General features: G+C 46.1%; 1 protein-coding gene across 1 annotated transcript in view; it reads left to right on the top strand.

The window, feature by feature from the left end:
• Positions 1-21,605, top strand: part of VGLL2 (vestigial like family member 2) — a 328,223-nt gene that overhangs the window by 116,207 nt on the left and 190,411 nt on the right. The window lies entirely within an intron of this gene.

The following is a 21,605-nucleotide window of genomic DNA, read 5'->3' as shown; positions in this document are numbered from 1 at the left end:
TATTCTCATCTTACCGCTCACCTCTACAGCCACTCTACTCTTCATGTCACCTGTCCGGTTCTCATGGCATCTTCTGTTCTCCGGCGCTTGTGCTGAAATCTCCACGTGTAATGTCATGGAGCATAGTTTGATGTCATGTCATTCTGACCTTTTGAATACTTGCACAGAACCCACCCGAGCCTCATTAGAGCTGGAAGCCCCAGCTCAAGATATCAGCTTGAGTGGGGTTCAAATGAGGGCCGGACAGGTTGCAGAGTGGAGGGTCAATGTGGCAAGCAGTGAGGTGAGTGTAAAGATTTTCCCTTATCTTTTACATATTAATTTTATTATGCTCTGAGGTCTCTAGCGCATAATTGGAGACATTAGATGTGTGCAGTTTGACTTTTCCTCCAATTGAAATTCCCAGGAAAATACACATACAGATTAATTTGAATTTTACGTGATCTGCTCGTCTCCACCTGTAGCTGTTATTACAGAAGTTTAGCTTACTTGCATTATGCTGAACTATAAAACAATCCTATAAGCCACAATAAAAAACCTGTAATAAGGCATTTCCAATAATTTCATACTATGTATAGCAACATTGTCTGCCTATAGACCTCCGAGCCACCAGAGAGCAGGTTTGAATGAAATGTCTGTACCTCTGGATGCTACGCCATCGCTCTACATGGTATTTTTTATACTTACATTTTTAGTAATATGATGTTATTTATAAGCATATTTACTGAGGTATTTTTGCAGTGATAAATCACAGGTCTGCGACTAAAAAGCCGTTTGATTATTTTCATCTAATTTCCATGTATTTTGGTAGGCTGAAAACGAGAAAAAAATATTTAAAAAAATCCTGGACATCAGGATTTGCCACAAAATGCTAAATTCTCTTCAAATTTAGTAAATTTTTCTCAATTTTTTTTTTTTATCTTAGGGTTTTGAAAGTCAAAATTACTATTAATTAATTCACATCAATGCATTGAAGGTATACAATGCCAAAAAAATGTAACTTTCAAAGAAAAGAACTTGCAGAGTGAGCTAATGAAACCAGCATCAACATGTTGCAAGCTGAACGAGCAGGCTCTGACATGCCCGGGCTTGTTTCAATTGTTTTATCTTGGTTCTCGCCTGTTCACACTTTTTAATCTCAGTTCGTATTAATTCACCTGACAGTTTCTGTTACATTTGTGGTGAATATACAGTGTTGAATCAACAGCTGAATATTACAGACTTTGTGAAAAAAGTATACTTCGCATATTTCGGACTAAAACTTGGAGAACAAGATAAAGTTTGGGCGCCTCATAAAGTGTGCAAACGGTGTGTTGAGGACCTCTGAAATTGGTTCAAGGGTAAGAAAAAAGCTTTCCGTTATGGGATTCCTATGGTATGGCGAGAGCAAAAGAACCATAGTGACGATTGTTACTTTTGTTCATGCGATGTGAAAGGGTATAATTCAAAATGGAAGCATTCCATTTCATACCCCAATATTCACTCAGCAATTCGTCCCATCCTCCATGGCACAGATATACCAGTACCCAAGGCCCCTGCTACCTTGGAAGAGATAACTAACTCTGATGAAGGTGGAGTCATATCTGAACCAGATGATAAATCAAGTTCTGACTTTGAAGATGATACAAGACCAAAATTGTTTTCCCAGGAGGAGATGAATGATTTGGTAAGAGACTTGAATCTTCCCAAAGATGCCGCTGAGTTACTCGGATCAAGGCTCAAAAGCAAGAATTTATTGTTGCCAGGAATGTCTTTTCCATGGTTCAGACATCGTGAAGACGAGTTTGTTCCTTACTTTGCCCAGGAAGATAAGTTGGTTTATTGCATCGATGTCGAAGGTTTGATGGGTCAATTCAAAATCCAATATGATTCAGCGCAATGGCGTCTTTTTATAGATTCTTCAAAAAGAAGTCTCAAAGCAGTTTTACTCCACGACGGCGGTTTTTATGCTTCCATCCCTGTAGGTCATTCTGTACACCTCAAGGAAACCTACGAGAACTTGGAATTTGTTCTTCGTAAACTTAAATATGAAGACCACGGTTGGCAAGTGTGTGGGGATTTGAAAGTCTTGTGCATGCTGCTCGGTCAACAAGCTGGGTATACCATATACCCTTGTTTTCTGTGTCTATGGGACAGTCGAGACCAACAAAATCACTGGACCAAGAAGAATTGGCAGCCGAGGGTGCTCACAGTTGGTGAAAAAAATGTCCTCCGAGAAACTTTGGTTCCTCCCCATAAAGTTCTTCTACCACCTCTCCACATCAAATTGGGAATGATGAAGCAATTCGTAAAATCACTTCCAAAAGATGGAGAATGCTTCAAATACTTGGTCACCAAGTTTCCAGGCCTCTCAGAGGCAAAATTGAAGGAAGGTGTGTTCGTCGGACCAGACATTAGAAGGCTTATAGCTGATCAAGAGTTTATCAATACCATGACGCATCCTCAAAAAGAAGGGTGGATTGCATTTAAAGAGGTCGTAGAGAAATTTTTAGGCAATAACAAAGACCCTGACTACAAAAAAATCGTCGGACGAATGCTGTAAGCATTTCAAGCTTTAGGTTGCCTGATAAGTTTGAAAGTGCATTTCATCCATTCCCACCTTGACAACTTTCCTAAAAATATGGGGGCTGTGAGTGAAGAGCAAGGTGAATGATTCCACCAGGACATTAAAGAGATGGAAAGAAGATACCAGGGAAGATGGAGCATTACAATGATGGCAGACTACTGTTGGACGCTTCAGAGAGACATTACAGATGCTACTCAAAAGCGTAAATGTACCAAGAGAAGCCTCACAGGGAAGAAGAATCGATTTTAGTGTGTGTTAGTGAGCTCATTGCAGTTAAAAAATGATTTTCATGAAACATTTGTAATAAAAAATTAATTTTATGAGTCTATTTTCATTTGTTTTGAGGTATTGTCTTATTTCACATAGTTACTTAAATTGTCAGAAAATGTGATGTCCTATGACAAAACGGAGGTCATTTTCGGATTCAGCGCACTCAGAAACATAAAGATTACATGGAATAACCAAAACAGCTCTTGAAAAATTTTTTTTTGCAAACCTGTGAATCCGTGTTTGCTAAACAGTCGGAGGAGACTGAGATCTACCCATCATTTCTAATTAATCCTTTTGAGAGCCTATTAGCGTCATTGGTTTTAGATTAACTAACAGAGAGAAATGGCCACATTTTTTCTGTTGAACACATAGTTCTCTGTCTCCCTAGCAGTTAATTAGCAGAGAGGCTAATGCTACATGCAGCAAGAAAATGCCAGACAGAAGATAAAGCTCCTGCCTTTGGGACACACAAATAGAATTGAAACAATGATACTTATTTTGTTTCCTCACAAGACATTAATGATGCTTTGCTTGGTTGCATGGACTACCTTCGCTACCTCATTTGTGCAAGCAGCCTTATGAAAAGGGCATTCTTTATTTGCAATGTATGGAAAGTATGTTTCCTATTTTTATTATAAATGATGATTATTTGCTCTATGTTATAGATTAAATTTAGAAGACATTTTTCAATGATTAAAATGCAGCAAAAAATGTTATAAAGGTTTGACGTTAGATTTAAGATTATGATTTGGTGCTGGCACCACTCTGTTATTCTTATATTTGTACCACAGAATGCTTTGTTCACACTTTCATTATTTATTTTCTCGTGGGTTTAGGTTGACATCCAGATCCGTTGATTCTAAGCAAGAGAATGTTAGGGGTCGAGTTTCCCCTATTGCACAGGGGGAATCTCAAGCCATGTCCTCTGAGGTCTCCCTTTCCTCTGTGGCTGCAGAGATTCCTGCTCAGCAGAGGCGTCGGTCCAGACATCTTGCCCAGACTAATGATAGGTGTCTGATTGCTCCTTCAGGCTCTGCTGTAACACCATGCTTGAATCAGCAGCAAGCAGACGCTCCAGGGACTAAGTCCTGAATTTTGCCTACTGAGCATGCCCGTGGGACGACCTCTAATTGGAGGTCGGAAGTCACATGCGCAGATCCCACTCCTGCTCGGATTGGTCCACCACTGAGAAGGTCCCGGAAAGACGCCACTATAAAATAGTCACATGGCCGCTCGGTCATGCGCTAGTATAGACTTATGCTAAAGGTGTGTGTTGTGAGTTCATTTTCTGGTCTACCAGTTGTGAGTTCTCCTTCCAGGCTCCCTCTGGTGGTAACAGGAGGTAGTGAGGCTGATTTAATCAGTAGAGATTTGCCACCTGATAATGAGGATGACGATTGGATCTCTGGAATCTCAGACTGGATTTAAGTCAGCCGACGCGCTATTCTAGTGCTGGTGATTCCTTCTGGCTTTTCAGCTCTAGGTGTTCAGCTCTGTTCCAGTCATTTCAAGCTAAGTTTTTCTGCTAATGTTCACACTTGATTTTGTTGGTCTATTCAGTTTTTTGTGTGGTCAGCCAGCCCCGGCTGGGGCTGTGCTGAATTTCCACTCTTATTTATCTGTATTTGCCAATTTGCTTTTTGTCCCCTATTCAATTGGCCTCTTTTTGCTCTGTCTCAGAATATTTCAGAGTGCTGATATAGTGGGAGAAGTCTAGTGACTTCAGGGTTAATTTTGTTATCAGAAGTGTTGGACATTATTTTTGTAGGGGTTTTGGCAGATTGCAGACAGTGTCTTTCCTTTCCTGTCCTTTCTAGTTAGTTTGGGCCCCATCGTTTTCTCAGCCTATTTTCCTGCCTGTGTTTGTGTTTTCATCTTGTTTCACCATGTGTGAGGGCTGTCGATTCCTTTGGGGTCTGCTCTGGGGCAGTTCGTTTTCCCCTTTCTTGCTTTAGGCTTATTTAGTCCTCCGGCGGTGACGAGGCATCTAGGATCATCGTAGGAACGCTCCACGGCTGCTGCTAGTTGTGTGGTTAGGATCAGGGATCTGCAATCTGCATAGTTACCAACCTCTCTGGTTTTTCTGGGACTTAGCTTGTTTTGTTTTTTTCCTCCTCGGTGACCCATTCATAACAGGTGTGTATGATGAAGGATGCATTTATCTGGGGACTGACTCATTTGAAACCCCTACCCTTGGTTGTGCCCGTTGTTAGGGTTTAGTGGTTAGAGTCAGCGCCTGTCAGTGGCTAGGCTTTAGGCCACAGTGCTCCAGGTCAGCACCTCACGTAGCACCATACTGTGCCATCCAGCGCAAGGCACATAAGTGCCACATCTACGATGGCGCCGAGTGCTGGTGAGTCTAGAGGGACTCCGACCCTGTGTCTTGGGGCAGAGTCCTATGACTTTACACCAGCACTCACTTCGCCGAGCTCTGTGAGCTTATCAGGCTTCGGCAATTATATTCGGCGGTAGTAGTGCGGCTCTGTGAGGCAACAGAGTCCGCCTCGTACACACCGGGTGACGTTAACCCACGTGTGTTTGCTTATTACACTGCCATATAGTATCTGCCATTACTTAGCTGCAGTATTCCATCTCTGCACGGTGGACCCAAGGCTGCGAATGCACCTCATTATCATTTTATTATTTGGTCCGTTCTGCCAGCCTAACAGAGAGGCCTTTGGCATTTGACACAATATTTGTTATAGCAGATCTGTAGCATCTGTCATGGCTCCATACAGGTACATGGCTACAGGGTACAAAGGCAGTGGTCACTTGCTGGACTTGGTGCCTAAGGAGGCCCAAATACTGTTCTACTAATTAAGAAGACAATACTATGATGAATGCAGGAAAAGGTGAAACACGGTCAAAGGAGCGCTCGAGAAGGCAATCACAATTTCAGGGATTCTTTGCTTTATTCCACAACGCGTTTCATCAGGTGGCAACATGATTAGGACCAAAAAGTGGGGAAGTATTTCAAGTAAAATTAACCAATAAAAATCCAGAACACATCTGCCAATCAAATTCACTGAAGCAGTCACAATGGTGGAAATAAAATAAAACCATGTAAAACCATATAAAAACAATATAAAAGCAATTAAAATTAATAGAAATCAATAGCAATAGAAATTAAAAGTATAATATAACAATAAAATGTTATTTCATAACATTCTCAATAGACAGATTTAGACCTTCTGGAGCAAGTGTGCCCAATTTAAATATCCAGAAGCTCTCCCTATTCATCAGATTCTCAAAATGGTCAGGGACATTATCAGGTATCTGATCAATAATAATAAGCCTTAATTTTCTATGATCTCTCTGGTGTACTGAGGAAAAATGTTTTGACAGATTATGCAGTGGGAATCCATTCCGGATGTTCTGACGGTGCTTATTCAGACATGCTTGCATAGTCTGATTGGTACGTCCAACATATTGTAGACCAGAGGCACACTGCATTAAGTATATCACAAATATAGATTAACTGATGTGGCAGTTAATTTTAAAACTATACCTGTGGTGTTGGATTTAAATTCCTTAGTTCAATGTATAATGGATGTACAGCAGAGACATTTCGGTGTTCTGCAGGCAAAACAACCTGGGTTGGAATCTATATGAGTTTTATATAGAGAGACACTGAGAGTGAAATTACTAGGAGCAACGAGATTGTGTAGTGTATGGTTTTTTCTAAAGACTGTTTTAGGCTAGGCAGGGAGGTGTTTAGAAAGGATAGGGTCACCCTTCAAAATGAACCAGTATTTTTTAAGAAGGTCACAAATGACTGTGTGGGACTGATTAAAAGTAGTCGCAAGGCTCCATTTGCCAAAATCTGAGGTAGTAGCATTAGTATTTGCATTAGGTTTAATTTTATTAATGCAATTTGTGTACTTTTTTTAGCCTTGAGAAAAGCGTTATGAATTAGTTTTTTAGGGTATCCTTTATTTTGAAACCATTCTTTCAGAATAGATGCTTCTTTATAAAAATCATTATCGTGAGTACAATTTTTCCTAATCCTCCAGTATTGTCCATAGGGAATATTTAAAATCCATTTAGGGAGGTGGCCACTGTTGAAACTCAAATAACTAGTGACATCTATACTTTTGAAATGTGTGGAGGTGGAGAGTTTGCCCGTAGAGTCAACATGTACCAATAAATCGAGAAATTGTAGAACCGTATTGGAGGTTTGGGCTAAAAAAGTGAGGCCCCAAGAATTAGAATTTAATGTTTGAATGAATTCAGAGGCTTCTTGGAGGGATCCTTTCCAAATAATGAATAAATCGTCCATGAACCGACCATAAAGGGCCATTTTACCTATTGTTAGGGGAGACTGAGTGTTGAAGACGGATTCAAATGCCTCCATAAAAAGATTTGCATAACTGGGGGCAAATCGCAACCCAATCGCGCAGCCTTTTATCTGACGAAAGAAAAAATTCTCGAAAGAAAAAGGCATGGCATTCCAGAGGATAGGGGATATTCGGCAGAAATCTTGAAGGCGGTTGTGTGAGGATTGAATAAGTGTGGAGGAGAGTAGGAGGTCTTGGGAGGATAGAAGATTACGTGAGGGAAGATATTGGGAGAGTAGTTCAGAGATATAGGGAGGTGAAAGGTTGTGGATAGCTTTGTAGGTCAGTATTAGTAGTTTGAACTGGATTCGTTGGGGAATTGGGAGCCAATAGAGGGATTTGCAGAGGGGGGAGACAGGGGAGTAGCGAGGAGAGAGGTGGATTAGTCGGGCAGCAGAATTGAGGACAGACTGGAGTGGTGCAAGAGAGTTAGCAGGGAGGCCACAAAGGAGAGTGTTGCAGTAGTCAAGGCGGGAGATGATGAGGGCATGTACAAGAATTTTATTAGATTGAGGATTGAGGAAGGGACGGATTCTGGAAATATTTTTGAGTTGGAGGCGACAGGAGGTGGCAAGAGATTGGACAGGTGGTTTGAAGGACAGGGCAGAGTAAAGAGTTACTCCGAGGCAGCGGATTTCAGGTGCGGGAGAGAGCGTGATGCCGTTTACCATAATAGATAGATCGGGTAGGGAAGATACATGAGATGGAGGAAAGATAATGAGTTCAGTTTTGTCTACACTGAGTTTTTGGAAGCGAGAGGTGAAAAAGGAGGATATGGCTGATAGACACTCTGGGATTCTGGACAGCAGAGAGGTGACATCTGGGCCAGAGAGGTAGATATGAGTGTCATCTGCATACCGGTGGTACTGGAAGCCATGGGACTTAATGAGTTGTCCTAGGCCAAGAGTATAGATGGAAAAAAGTAGGGGCCCCAGGACAGAGCCTTGGGGGACTCCAACAGAGAGGGGGCGGGATGAGGAGGTAGTGTGGGAATGGGAAACGCTGAATGTGCGGTCAGAAAGGTTTGAGGAAATCCAGGACAGGGCAAGGTCTTTGATGCCAAGGGAAGAAAGAGTCTGTAGCAGTAGGCAGTGGTCAACTGTGTCAAAGGCAGAGGACAGGTCAAGAAGGAGGAGGATGGAGAACTGTCTGTTAGCTTTGGCTGTGAGTAAGTCATTAGTGATTTTGGTCAGGACAGTTTCAGTGGAGTGGTGGGGGCGGAAGCCAGATTGGAGGATGTCAAGGAGGGAGTTAGATGAGAGGTGGGAGGACAGTTGAGCATGGACATGTGTGACGACTCCTGGAGTGGACCCTCTGGGTCGTGGCACCCACCCTCCCAGGGCGAGCTGACATAGTGAGGACCACCCCCTATACAGGGAGTGTCAGGGGCAAGTCCAAGGGGGTAAGGTACCACGACTTCTGGCACCAGGTGGCCGGCTCACAGGAGACACAAATGAGTGTGTCTGCAGGAACGTGTAAAACATGGACACAGGGACATGTGGTGTACAGGACGATACAGGGTGTACTCGGGAACACAAAGCGTGTACACGGGAGTGCATTAGATACAGGATAGTGCAAGACGGGTACACGGGAGCACGTATGGCATGCAGCGACTAGTACGTCCGGGTGTGAGCAAGGCAGGACGCGTGCAAAGGAGCACGTCAGAGTACTGACTTAGGCAGCAGGTGTGCCAGAAGGTGTAACAGAGTACAGGAACAGAGTGTGTGCCAAGAGGCACAACTGAGCATAAGACAGAGTACCGGATCAGAGCGTGTGCCAGGAGGCACAACTGAGTATAAAACAGAGCACAGGATCAGAGTGTGTGCCAGGAGGCACAACTGAGTATGACAGAGCACAGGATCAGAGTGTGTGCCAGGAGGCACAACTGAGTATAAGACAGAGCACAGGAACAGGGTGTGTGCCAGGAGGCACAACTGAGTATAAGACAGAGCACAGGAACAGAGTGTGTGCCAGGAGGCACAACTGAGCACAAGGCAGAGTGCAGGTTCAGAGCGTGTGCCAAGAGGCACAGCAGAGTACAAGGCAGAGTACAGGTTCAGAGCGTGTGCCAAGAGGCACAATAGAGTGCAAGGAAGAGGACCCGAATACAGCACACAGCCAGGTAGGGACACGGCAGACCAAGCCAGGAAGCACAACAATAATCAGGCACCACCCATAGGAAGAGGTAGCCTGATATAGCACTGATATAGCACATGATCACTAGGGCTTCCGGGTCAAGTCCTCCAATACAACAGAGAGGACGGACCTGGAGACAGAGCTGAAAAGAGCACGCGTGCGCACACAGAACATGGAGAAAACATGAACTTAAGTACGAGAGGTGCGCGTGCGCACCCGGCGGGACCCCAGGAGCGGCAGCAGCTCTGGAAGAGTTGACGTCGGGACCGAGGTCCAGCCCCAGGTGAGTGCGGCATGACAGTACCCCCCTCTTTACGCCCCCTCTTTCTAAAGCTGGAGAGGAACTTAGACAAAATCTGGGGTGCGTGGATATTCTCCCTGGGTTCCCATGACCTTTCCTCAGGGCCAAAACCTTTCCAATCGATCAAGAACATGGTTCTCCCTCTTACCTTCTTCATGGCCAAAATGTCATTCACCTCAAACTCATCCCCCATGCCAACAGGCTGGGGTGTGTGGCCTGGAGAAGGATGAAATCGGTTAAGTACCATAGGTTTAAGGAAAGACACATGAAAGGAATTGGGAATACGGAGCGAAGGAGGTAGCTTCAGTTTGTATGCAACATCATTAATACGCCTGAGGACCTCAAAAGGGCCAATGTAACGGGGACCCAGTTTGTATGACGGTACCTTAAGGCGGATGTATTTGGTGGAATGCCACACCTTGTCACCAGGGAGATATGGAGGAACGTCCAGGCGCCTCTTGTCAGCGTGTAATTTCATTCTGTCCTGTGCTTTCTCAAGAGCGGTTTTGGTCTCCTGCCAAACCCTGGAGAACTCCACAGACAGAGAATCGGCAGCAGGTACCCCAGAGACAGGAAGTACCGGTAGAGGCACACTGGGATGCTGTCCAAAGACGATGAAGAAAGGAGACTTGGTGGACGATTCACTGGAGTGATTATTGTAGGCGAACTCAGCCCAAGGAAGTAGACTGACCCAGTCATTCTGATGAGCATTTGAAAAGTGAAGGAGGTAGGATGTAAGGATCTGGTTGCGTTCCACCTGCCCATTGGTTTGGGGGTGATAGGCGGAAGAGAAATCCAATGACACTTTCATGAGTCCGCATAGAGCTCTCCAGAACCGGGAGGTGAATTGGACCCCTCTGTCCGACACGATGTGCCGAGGGAAGCCGTGAATTCTGAAGATATGAGAAATTAAGATCTTCGCCAAGTCAGGAGCAGAGGGTGGTCCGGGAAGAGGAATGAAGGGGGCCATCTTTGAGAATCGGTCAAAAACCACTAAGACCACAGTACAACCGGAAGAACGAGGCAGATCAGTAATGAAATCCATGGCTATGTGCTGCCATGGAGCCGACGGAACGGGAAGTGGGAGCAGAAGACCGGAGGGTGGTTGTCTGGGTATCTTGTTCTGGGCACAGGAAGGGCAAGATGCCACAAAGTCTTTCACGTCCTGGGAGAGAGAAGACCACCAATAATAGTGAGAGATTAGCCCAAAGTCTTTTTGACACCAACGTGGCCGGCAATCTTGGACGAATGTCCCCAGTTTAACACTCGTTTTCGGTTATTCTCAGCCACAAAGGTTCTTCCCGGAGGTAACGTGGTTAACTTGATAGGAGCCACGGTAATTACTTTGGAAGGGTCAATGATATGAGAGTGTTCTTCTTCTGCATCTGATGACAGGAATGATCTTGACAACGCATCCGCTCTAAAGTTTTTATCGCCGGGCCGGAAAATGTAGTTCAAAGTCAAAGCGGGCGAAGAATAAGGACCACCTGGCTTGCTGAGGATTGAGCTTCTGTGCGGACTGGATGTACGCCAGGTTCTTATGGTCCATGAAGATCTTGAACAGATGTATGGCACCTTCCAGTAAGTACCTCCACTCCGCCAATTTAATGGCCAATAGCTCTTTGTCACCAATGGAGTAGTTCTGCTCAGTGGAGGAAAATACTTTAGAGAAGAAGCCACAGGTGGCAAAACGTCCAGAAGAAGATTTCTGCAGAAGGACTGCACCAGCCCCGGTAGAGGATGCGTCCACCTCGAGAGTGAAAGTTCTACTAACCTCAGGTCGATGAAGCGCCGGAGCAGAGGCGAAGGCTTGTTTCAACGACTGGAAGGCCTCCTCAGCCTCAGAGGGCCAAGCCTTTGGGTTAGCTCCTTTGTGGATAAGGGACGAGATGGGGTGAACCAACGAGGAGAAATGGGGAACGAACTGTCGGTAGTAGTTCGCAAAACCAAGGAAGCGTTGGATTGCCTTCACCCCATGGGGCCGTGGCCAATCAAGGACGGCGGACACCTTCACCGGATCCATGTGTAGACCAGAGTCTGAGATAATGTACCCCAAGAATGGCAGGGACATTTGCTCAAAGGCACATTTCTCGAGCTTGGCATAAAGGCGGATCTCCCTCAGGCGCTGGAGGACTTGACGCACGTTCTTTCTGTGGGCGGAGAGGTCTGGAGAAAAAGCGAGGATGTCATCCAAATAGACTACCACGCAGGAGTACAGCATATCCCGGAAGACGTCATTCACGAACTCCTGGAACATCGCTGGCATTGCAGAGGCCGAAGGGCATGACCAAGTACTCGTAGTGACCGTCTCGGGTGTTAAAGGCGGTCTTCCACTCATCACCGGAACGAATGCAGATCAAGTTGTAGGCCCCACGAAGATCCAGTTTGGTGAAAATTCGAGCTCCTCTAAGCCGGTCAAAGAGCTCCGGGATCAACGGCAATGGGTACTTGTTCTTGACCGTGATATCGTTCAGCCCTCAGTAGTCTATGCAGGGACGGAGGGTGCCGTCCTTCTTTTTGACAAAGAAAAACCCTGTTCCTGCGGGTGAGGAGGACTTACGGATAAAACCTCTAGCAAGGTTCTCCTGGATACAGTGGGGCAAAAAAGTATTTAGTCAGTCAGCAATAGTGCAAGTTCCACCACTTAAAAAGGCGTCTGTAATTTACATCATAGGTAGACCTCAACTATGGGAGACAAACTGAGAAAAAAAAATCCAGAAAATCACATTGTCTGTTTTTTTTTCATTTTATTTGCATATTATGGTGGAAAATAAGTATTTGGTCAGAAACAAGCAATCAAGATTTCTGGCTCTCACAGACCTGTAACTTCTTCTTTAAGAGTCTCCTCTTTCCTCCACTCATTACCTGTAGTAATGGCACCTGTTTAAACTTGTTATCAGTATAAAAAGACACCTGTGCACACCCTCAAACAGTCTGACTCCAAACTCCACTATGGTGAAGACTAAAGAGCTGTCAAAGGACACCAGAAACAAAATTGTAGCCCTGCACCAGGATGGGAAGACTGAATCTGCAATAGCCAACCAGCTTGGAGTGAAGAAATCAACTGTGGGAGCAATAATTAGAAAATGGAAGACATACAAGACCACTGATAATCTCCCTCGATCTGGTGCTCCACGCAAAATCCCACCCCGTGGGGTCAGAATGATCACAAGAATGGTGAGCAAAAATCCCAGAACCACGCAGGGGGACCTAGTGAATGAACTGCAGAGAGCTGGGACCAATGTAACAAGGCCTACCATAAGTAACACACTACGCCACCATGGACTCAGATCCTGCAGTGCCAGACGTGTCCCACTGCTTAAGCCTGTACATGTCCGGGCCCGTCTGAAGTTTGCTAGAGAGCATTTGGATGATCCAGAGGAGTTTTGGGAGACTTTCCTATGGTCTGATGAAACCAAACTGGAACTGTTTGGTCGAAACACAACTTGTCGTGTTTGGAGGAAAAAGAATACTGAGTTGCATCCATCAAACACCATACCTACTGTAAAGCATGGTGGTGGAAACATCATGCTTTGGGGCTGTTTCTCTGCAAAGGGGCCAGGACGACTGATCCGGGTACATGAAAGAATGAATGGGGCCATGTATCGTGAGATTTTGAGTGCAAACCTCCTTCCATCAGCAAGGGCATTGAAGATGAAACGTGGCTGGGTCTTTCAACATGACAATGATCCAAAGCACACCGCCAGGGCACCGAAGGAGTGGCTTCGTAAGAAGCATTTCAAGGTCCTGGAGTGGCCTAGCCAGTCTCCAGATCTCAACCCTATAGAAAACCTTTGGAGGGAGTTGAAAGTCCGTGTTGCCAAGCGAAAAGCCAAAAACATCACTGCTCTAGAGGAGATCTGCATGGAGGAATGGGCCAACATACCAACAACAGTGTGTGGCAACCTTGTGAAGACTTACAGAAAACGTTTGACCTCTGTCATTGCCAACAAAGGATATATCACAAAGTATTGAGATGAAATTTTGTTTCTGACCAAATACTTATTTTCCACCATAATATGCAAATAAAATGAAAAAAAACAGACAATGTGATTTTCTGGATTTTTTTTTCTCAGTTTGTCTCCTATAGTTGAGGTCTACCTATGATGTAAATTACAGACGCCTCTCATCTTTTTAAGTGGTGGAACTTGCACTATTGCTGACTGACTAAATACTTTTTTTCCCCACTGTATGTAGTATGTATGTAGTATATATGTGGTATGTATGTAGCATGTAGTATCTAGCATGCATGTAGTATGTATGTAGTATGTATGTAGCATGTAGTATGTATGTAGCATGCATGTAGTATGTATGTAGCATGCATGCAGTATGTATGTAGCATGCATGTAGTATATATGTAGCATGTAGTATGTATGTAGCATGCATGTAGTATGTATGTAGCATGCATGCAGTATGTATGTAGCATGCATGTAGTATATATGTAGTATGTATGTAGTATGTATGTAGCATGTAGTATGTATGATGCATATATGTAGTATGTATGTAGTATGTATGTAGCATGTAGTATGTATGTAGTATGTATGTAGCATGTAGCATGTATGTAGCATGCATGTAGTATGTATGTAGTATGTATGTACTATGTATGTAGCATGTAGTATGTATGTAGCATGCATGTAGTATGTATGTATGTAGTATTTTTACGTTAAGGCCTCTTTCACACATCAGGTTTTCGCCGTCAGGCGCGATCCGGCGCTTTTGACAGAAACCGGATCCGGCGAAATGCAATGCCGGATCCGGTTTCCCCCCCATTGACTTGCATTTGCGCCTGATCGCGCCGGATGGCCATGCGTTTCATCCGGTTTTCGCCGGATCCGGCAATGTGTCGCAATGTGTCGCGATCCGGCGTCTGGAAAAAACGTCTACTGTAACGTTTTTTGTCTCCGGCGAAAAAGCCGTACCCGCCGGATCCGGCGCGTCCGGCTTTTTCACACAATGAAAGCCTATGAGCGCCGCAATGCGCCGGATCCGGCGAAAGCCAGATCCGGTGGCCGGATCCGGTTTTTTTGGTCTGAGCATGCTCAGTAGCTCTGCCCACAGGAGATATATAAAAGCAAGACAATGGGACCCTCAGCCACACCCAACATGCCACCCAAGCCAAGAACCAGGAGCAGGAGAAGGCAGCAGACATCTGCAGCAGCAGCACCATCAGCACCACCCCAAATGGAGCAGCATGCTGAACGGGAGGGGAGTCCAGAAGCAGATGAGAGACGGTAATTATCAAATCCCCCATTCCTCCAAACTAGGGCCATGGAATATCAAGATATTCATTGGCCCTTTGTTTCTCTTTATTCAACAGCCGCCAAAGAGAGGCAGCAGCACCAGCAGCAGCAGCAGAAATGGCATCACTGGCAGCAGCAATACCCACAGCCATGGAGTCTGGCCATCAACAGGACAGCACATCTTCTTCTGGGAGCCCTCCCTCGCATCGTCAGCGTTTGACGGTAAGTTTTTATTTCCAAAATCCATCATCTCTGTAATATATGTCTATTCATTGCCTTTTATTTCAAAACAGGAATCACAAGATGAAGAGGAGCTCCCAGAAGAAGAAGGAAGGGGTGGACAGACGCTTGGAGTGGGCTCACAATTCGTAAGTTTTTTGCATCAAACGCAGAAACACAACATCACACTACACACAACACATAGAAAACAATGTTCTGCAGACCACACACAGCAAACAAATGCCTACATCCAAACTCATAACATTTTTTGTTTTCTTCTCTAGTCTTCCCAATCTGGTGCTCGGCCAAGAGGTCCTCGCAGTGCCTCCCAGGGTCGTCGGCGACAGCAACGCGGCGGTCACCAGCGTGTAAGTATAAATATTTTTGCTTTGTTTTTTTGCACTTTTTATTTCATTTCTTTTGTGGAGGCTAATTATGTTATTTTTGTCTTTTTCTTTAACAGCCTTCACAGCGTGCTCCCGACTCTGACGGTGAGGATGGAGGGATTGATGTGGACCGCCTCATCGATCTCGTCAGAGAAAGGGAGCCGCTCTGGAATATGGCTGACCGCCGCCACGCTGACCTGATCATTACCCGACGACTCTGGGAGGAAATCTGTTCTCTCCTTGTGGGCCGCTGGGAGGACCTCGAAGCTCGGGACCAGATTAAAGAGCGTAAGTATATACAGTAACGGTTGCTTGATGTAAACCAGTGTTTCCCGAACTCCAGTCCTCGTGGTCCCCACGGATCATGTGTTCAGGATTTCTATTTACTATTGAAATCCTGAAAACATGACCCCTGGGGACCATGAGGACTGGAGTTTGTGAAACACTGATGTTGTATACTAACCACTTTGTCCTTTCTCGTTTCAGGGAACAGAATTGTGAATCGGTGGCGGTCTGTGAGGGATCGTTTCAAGAAGGAGTTCAATAAAGAGATGCGGGCCCCGAGTGGATCTGGAGGACGCAGGAGCAAGTACAAGTACGCACAAGCCCTGTCGTTCCTCCGGGAAACAATGCTCACCAGAAGGTAAATATTACACACCACATGTGAAAAAAATGTTAGATGTAACTTTTTTTTTTCAGCCAGGGCCATACCATGTCAGTATTTTAATTGTTTTTTTTTCTCTTTATTCCACAGCACGGTGAGCAGCACTCGGGAGCCTGCACGATTGGACCCTTCTGAGGCGATCCCTGAGGAGACCGGCACCGAGGGACACTTCGACCGCCCCGGTACATCTGCACCTTCCCTGCCTTCCCACACATTCGACCCATCTGTCCCATCCACCAGCACAGGAGCATCGTGGCCGCCTACATTACATGAAGCTGCTGGTGAGGAGATCGCTTTCCCTTTACCCCACCCTTCTGCCCCTGCCGCCTCTAGTACACCTGCGGGTACTGGGCGGCAGCGGCAGAGGGGTCAGGAAAAGAGTTATGCGCAAGAGTTATTGCATCTGAATGCATCTTTCCAGAACTGTCTCAAAGTCTTGTCAGAGCAAATCTCCGCAGGCTTTCAGCAGATCAACTCCAGCATTCTGGAGGTGAAGACACTTCTGCAAACCATGCATTCAGAAGCAAGATCTTCGCCAAACCACACCTTTTTCAGGTCTGTTGTGGAGCGCATGGCAACACTATCTCCTACCCAGCAGATGCATGTAATGCATTCGTGCCACGGTGCTCTACAACAGGTTACCTCCCAACCTCCACCTCCCACCACTGTAGTTCCTCCACCTGCACCCCCTCCAGCCACTTTCCATCCTCCCCCTCCTATTACATCTGCACCCCCTCCAGCCACTTTTCATCCTCCCCCTCCTACTACATACCAGCAACCTGCCCAGTACCAGCAACCTCCCCAGTACCAGCAACCTCCCCAGTACCAGTCATCTCCCCACTTCCAGCAACCTGCCCCGTACCAAACTCCTTCCCCGTACCAAACTCCTTCCCCGTACCAAACTCCTTCCCCATACAACTTTCCATCAACATCATCTGCTCCTACAGTCCCTGCCCAACCCTCCACTCCACCACCCACCACCTCTTCTGCTTCCCACATGTCCACCCATTCTGTAGTTTTTTCCACACCTTCACCTCTAACTGTTCCTTCCCCACCAAGATCCCAGTCCTCTCTCCACACACCCAGTGTCGAAGTGTCCCGCAGCCCCTCCAGCAGTATTTCCACCCCACAGTACACAGAATTGTAATGTGTGTTTTTTGTAATAAAAATGCCCATTGGGTTTAAAACCTTTCTAAAAAAAGTTTTTTTGCACTTTAAAAACATTTTACAAAAAAAAAAAAAATTTAAAAGTTAAATTATCGTTTCACAATGGTTGTCTGTCATTTCTTTCTGCGGCCAACTATGTTTTAAAAAAAGGTTAAATACAGGGTATTTCAAAGGTAAAAAGGTATTCAAAACCAGGTATAACTGTGGGTAAATTTTAGCTTTTTGCCACAGTTGTGTTCCTGGTTGTGTTTGAAGCAAAGTATTTCACTTAAAAAGTTGTGTTTATTGTTGGTGATTTCCTACCAATGTACACAACTTTTGTTAAAAGGTGAAATACTTTGCATAAAACACAACCAGGTACACACCTGTGGCCTAAAGGTAAAAATAGTAAGACCATGACAAGATAGCCAACTTTGGTTGGCAAAGGTATATACTGTTGGTCCAGAAGGTACACAAGTTTAGGGCAAAAATCTCTCACACTCTGTCATCCCAGTGTACTCTGCCTTGAGGTGACATAAAGTATAGTGGAAAATTGTCCCTGAAACCGTCACAGAACTTCTAGTGGTAATATTTCCAATGACAACATCCATCTTCGCCGGTAACTTGCTCTTCTCTCCAACCTGCACTTTCTTCTCTACAACCTGTCAAAGAAGGGCTGTAGGAACATGCTATATCTAGTTTTCCAGTAGCCAATCCCGTTCGGAAGGCCACAAGGGTCAATTTTAAAAACCGGATCCGGCGTAATCCGTCGAAAAACGGATAGAAAAACGGATAGAAAAACGGATGAACCGGATGAGACGGATCCGGTTTTGTCTGTCAAGAACAAGACGGATCCGGCAGAAAACCGGATCCGGCACTTCAGGTTTTACAAAACCTTTTCCCGATTCCGGCATTCCGGCACGATGCCGGATCGCGCCTGACGCCGAAAACCTGATGTGTGAAAGTAGCCTTAAGACATTAGCCGGATGATGGGACTACTACTGTCCCATCATTGGCTAATGTGTCAATCACTGTCATGGTAGCAGGCATCGCCCGATGGGACTTGTAGTCCCATCGGACGATGCCTGCACAGACCCCCGGACATCAGCACAGCCCCCCGGCAGGCCGGCACAGCCCCCCGGCAGGCCGGCACAGACCCCCGGCAGGCCGGCAGAGACCCCCGGAAGGCCCGTACAGACCCCCGAGAGGCTGTACAAGGGCAGGAAAGGGTTTTTCCAATTCCGATACCGGAAGTCTTATAGACTTGAATGGGACTTCCGGTATCGGCATCGGCGATACCGATACTTTTTTTAAAGATCGGCCGATCCATTCCGATCCGATATTTTGAAGTATCGGACGGTATCGCTCAACTCTACTGATAATCTCCCTCGATCTGGTGCTCCACGCAAAATCCCACCCCGTGGGGTCAGAATGATCACAAGAACGGTGAGCAAAAATCCCAGAACCACGAGGGGGGACCTAGTGAATGAACTGCAGAGAGCTGGGACCAATGTAACAAGGCCTACCATAAGTAACACACTACGCCACCATGGACTCAGATCCTGCAGTGCCAGACGTGTCCCACTGCTTAAGCCTGTACATGTCCGGGCCCGTCTGAAGTTTGCTAGAGAGCATTTGGATGATCCAGAGGAGTTTTGGGAGAATGTCCTATGGTCTGATGAAACCAAACTGGAACTGTTTGGTAGAAACACAACTTGTCGTGTTTGGAGGAAAAAGAATACTGAGTTGCATCCATCAAACACCATACCTACTGTAAAGCATGGTGGTGGAAACATCATGCTTTGGGGCTGTTTCTCTGCAAAGGGGCCAGGACGACTGATCTGGGTACATGAAAGAATGAATTGGGCCATGTATCGTGAGATTTTGAGTGCAAACCTCCTTCCATCAGCAAGGGCATTGAAGATGAAACGTAGCTGGGTCTTTCAACATGACAATGATCCAAAGCACACCGCCAGGGCAACGAAGGAGTGGCTTCGTAAGAAGCATTTCAAGGTCCTGGAGTGGCCTAGCCAGTCTCCAGATCTCAACCCTATAGAAAACCTTTGGAGGGAGTTGAAAGTCCGTGTTGCCAAGCGAAAAGCCAAAAACATCACTGCTCTAGAGGAGATCTGCATGGAGGAATGGGCCAACATACCAACAACAGTGTGTGGCAACCTTGTGAAGACTTACAGAAAACGTTTGACCTCTGTCATTGCCAACAAAGGATATATCACAAAGTATTGAGATGAAATTTTGTTTCTGACCATTCTGACTTATTTTCCACCATAATATGCAAATAAAAAGAAAAAAAAACAGACAATGTGATTTTCTGGATTTTTTTTTCTCAGTTTGTCTCCCATAGTTGAGGTCTACCTATGATGTAAATTACAGATGCCTCTTATCTTTTTAAGTGGTGGAACTTGCACTATTGCTGACTGACTAAATACTTTTTTGCCCCACTGTATATGCAGACATCGCTTGGGTTTCAGCAGGGGATAGCGGATATATTCTACCCCTGGGTGGCGTAGAACCAGGAACGAGATCAATCGGACAGTCGTATGGCCTATGGAGGGGTAGAGTCTTGGCCTCCTTCTTGTCAAAGACGTCTGCAAAGGACCAGTAAGCCGACGGCAATCCCGTAGGTGCCGAGGACGGACAAGCAGATTTTATCAGATGGACGGGCAACAGGCACTTCTCCTGACAGAAGAGTCCCCAGCGGAGTATATCTCCCGACCGCCAGTCCAGGGTTGGCTCATGAGTCCGTAGCCAAGGGAGACCTAGAAGGAGCATGTGAGACATAGTAGACATGACGTGGAAAGAGATCTTCTCCCGGTGCAGGGCTCCGACTTGCAGCTCGATCTCTTCGGTGGCCTGGGTAACGATCTCCTGCAAGGATGTACCATTGACCGAAACTATCGACCGAGGAGTCTCCAGGGATCTGACAGGAATCCAGTATTTTTTAACTGCCTAGAGTGTGATAAAATTCCCATCCACGCCAGAATCCAGAAAAGCCTCCTCTGAATAACGCTTGGTACCAAGATTCAGTAACATGGACACGACCAGGGAGGGAGAGGAGTCACGTACACCTAGGAAGGCCTCTCCCAACAATCCTAGGCAGAGAAGTTTCCCAGCTTCTTGGGACAAGAATGAAGGAGATGAGAGGAACTCCCACAGTAAAGGCAGAAATGAAGAGTAAGCCTCTCCTCGCGACGCTGTTCGACCGATTTGCCACGGTCCACCTCCATAGGCTCTGAAACGGAGGTCGCAGAAGGCACGGGGTGCGAGTGGAAAGGTCTGCGGTTAGTCGACGGGAAGGCCTTCTCTCTCTGGCTGATTCACGGGCACGCTCCTGGAACCGCAGGTCTATTCGTGTCACCAGAGAGATCACATCCTCTAAAGAGGTTGGAGTATCCCAGCCTGCCAGTTTATCTTTGATCCGACCGGACAGACCACGCCAAAAGACCCCTACGAGGGCCTCGCTGTTCCAATCGAGTTCGGATGACAAGGTACAAAAACAGATGACATACTGTCCCATCGATAAGGTACCCTGATGGAGGTTAAAGAGGGACTCGTGGTGGAAGCCAGGCGACCCGGCTCGTCGAACACCTTGCGGAAGGTGTCCAAAAAGGTGGAAAGCTCAGAGACGAGTGGATGGTTATGTTCCCAGAGGGGATTCACCCATGCAAACGCCTCCCCCTCTAAGTAACATAGTAACATAGTAACATAGTTTTGAAGGCTGAAGGAAGACCTTATGTCCATCTAGTTCAGCCTATTTTTAGTGCAGCTGTTCTGCATTGTTGATCCTGGGGAAGGCAAAAAGCCCAAAGAGTAGAAGCCAATTTTCTCCATATGGAAAAAAAATTCCTTCCCCTTAGCTGGGTCAACCATCTACCTATAATATTATGTTATTCATAACCTTCTATACTGTTACTCACAAGAAAAGCATCCATTCCTTTTGGGTCGCCCTCCCAGGGCTGTGGGGTACTCGTTACCGGGCCGGTATCAGAGGGACGTGTCACAGCGGTGGAGACCCGGACCGTGGCCCTGGGCGCCCAAGGAATAGGAAGATGTGAATGGTGGAATGTAGTTAAATGAATAGTTTGTGACGCCACCTGTGGTGTTCGGCAAGGGAGGTGTTAAGCTGACGCTGCAGACAGATCCTCCGGGACAGATGGTGTGGTGCAGCAATGATGTTATAGCCCTCCACGGGCAGGGTTGTTGTCCCAGGGCAGTGTAGATGTGGAGACACTTAGATGGTGTAGTGTTTGGCGCAGGGGATGTAGCAGTGCCAGTCGGATGGATGCAGGATGGAATGGAGGACACCAGGGCATGTAGTTCCA

Source organism: Dendrobates tinctorius, unplaced genomic scaffold (genome assembly GCF_039654945.1).
Source record: "Dendrobates tinctorius isolate UK_male_01 unplaced genomic scaffold, ASM3965494v1 ptg000046l, whole genome shotgun sequence".
NCBI lineage: Eukaryota > Metazoa > Chordata > Amphibia > Anura > Dendrobatidae > Dendrobates > Dendrobates tinctorius.
The sequence above is the reverse complement of the archived record's forward strand: the minus strand, read 5'-3'. Positions and strand labels throughout refer to the sequence as shown.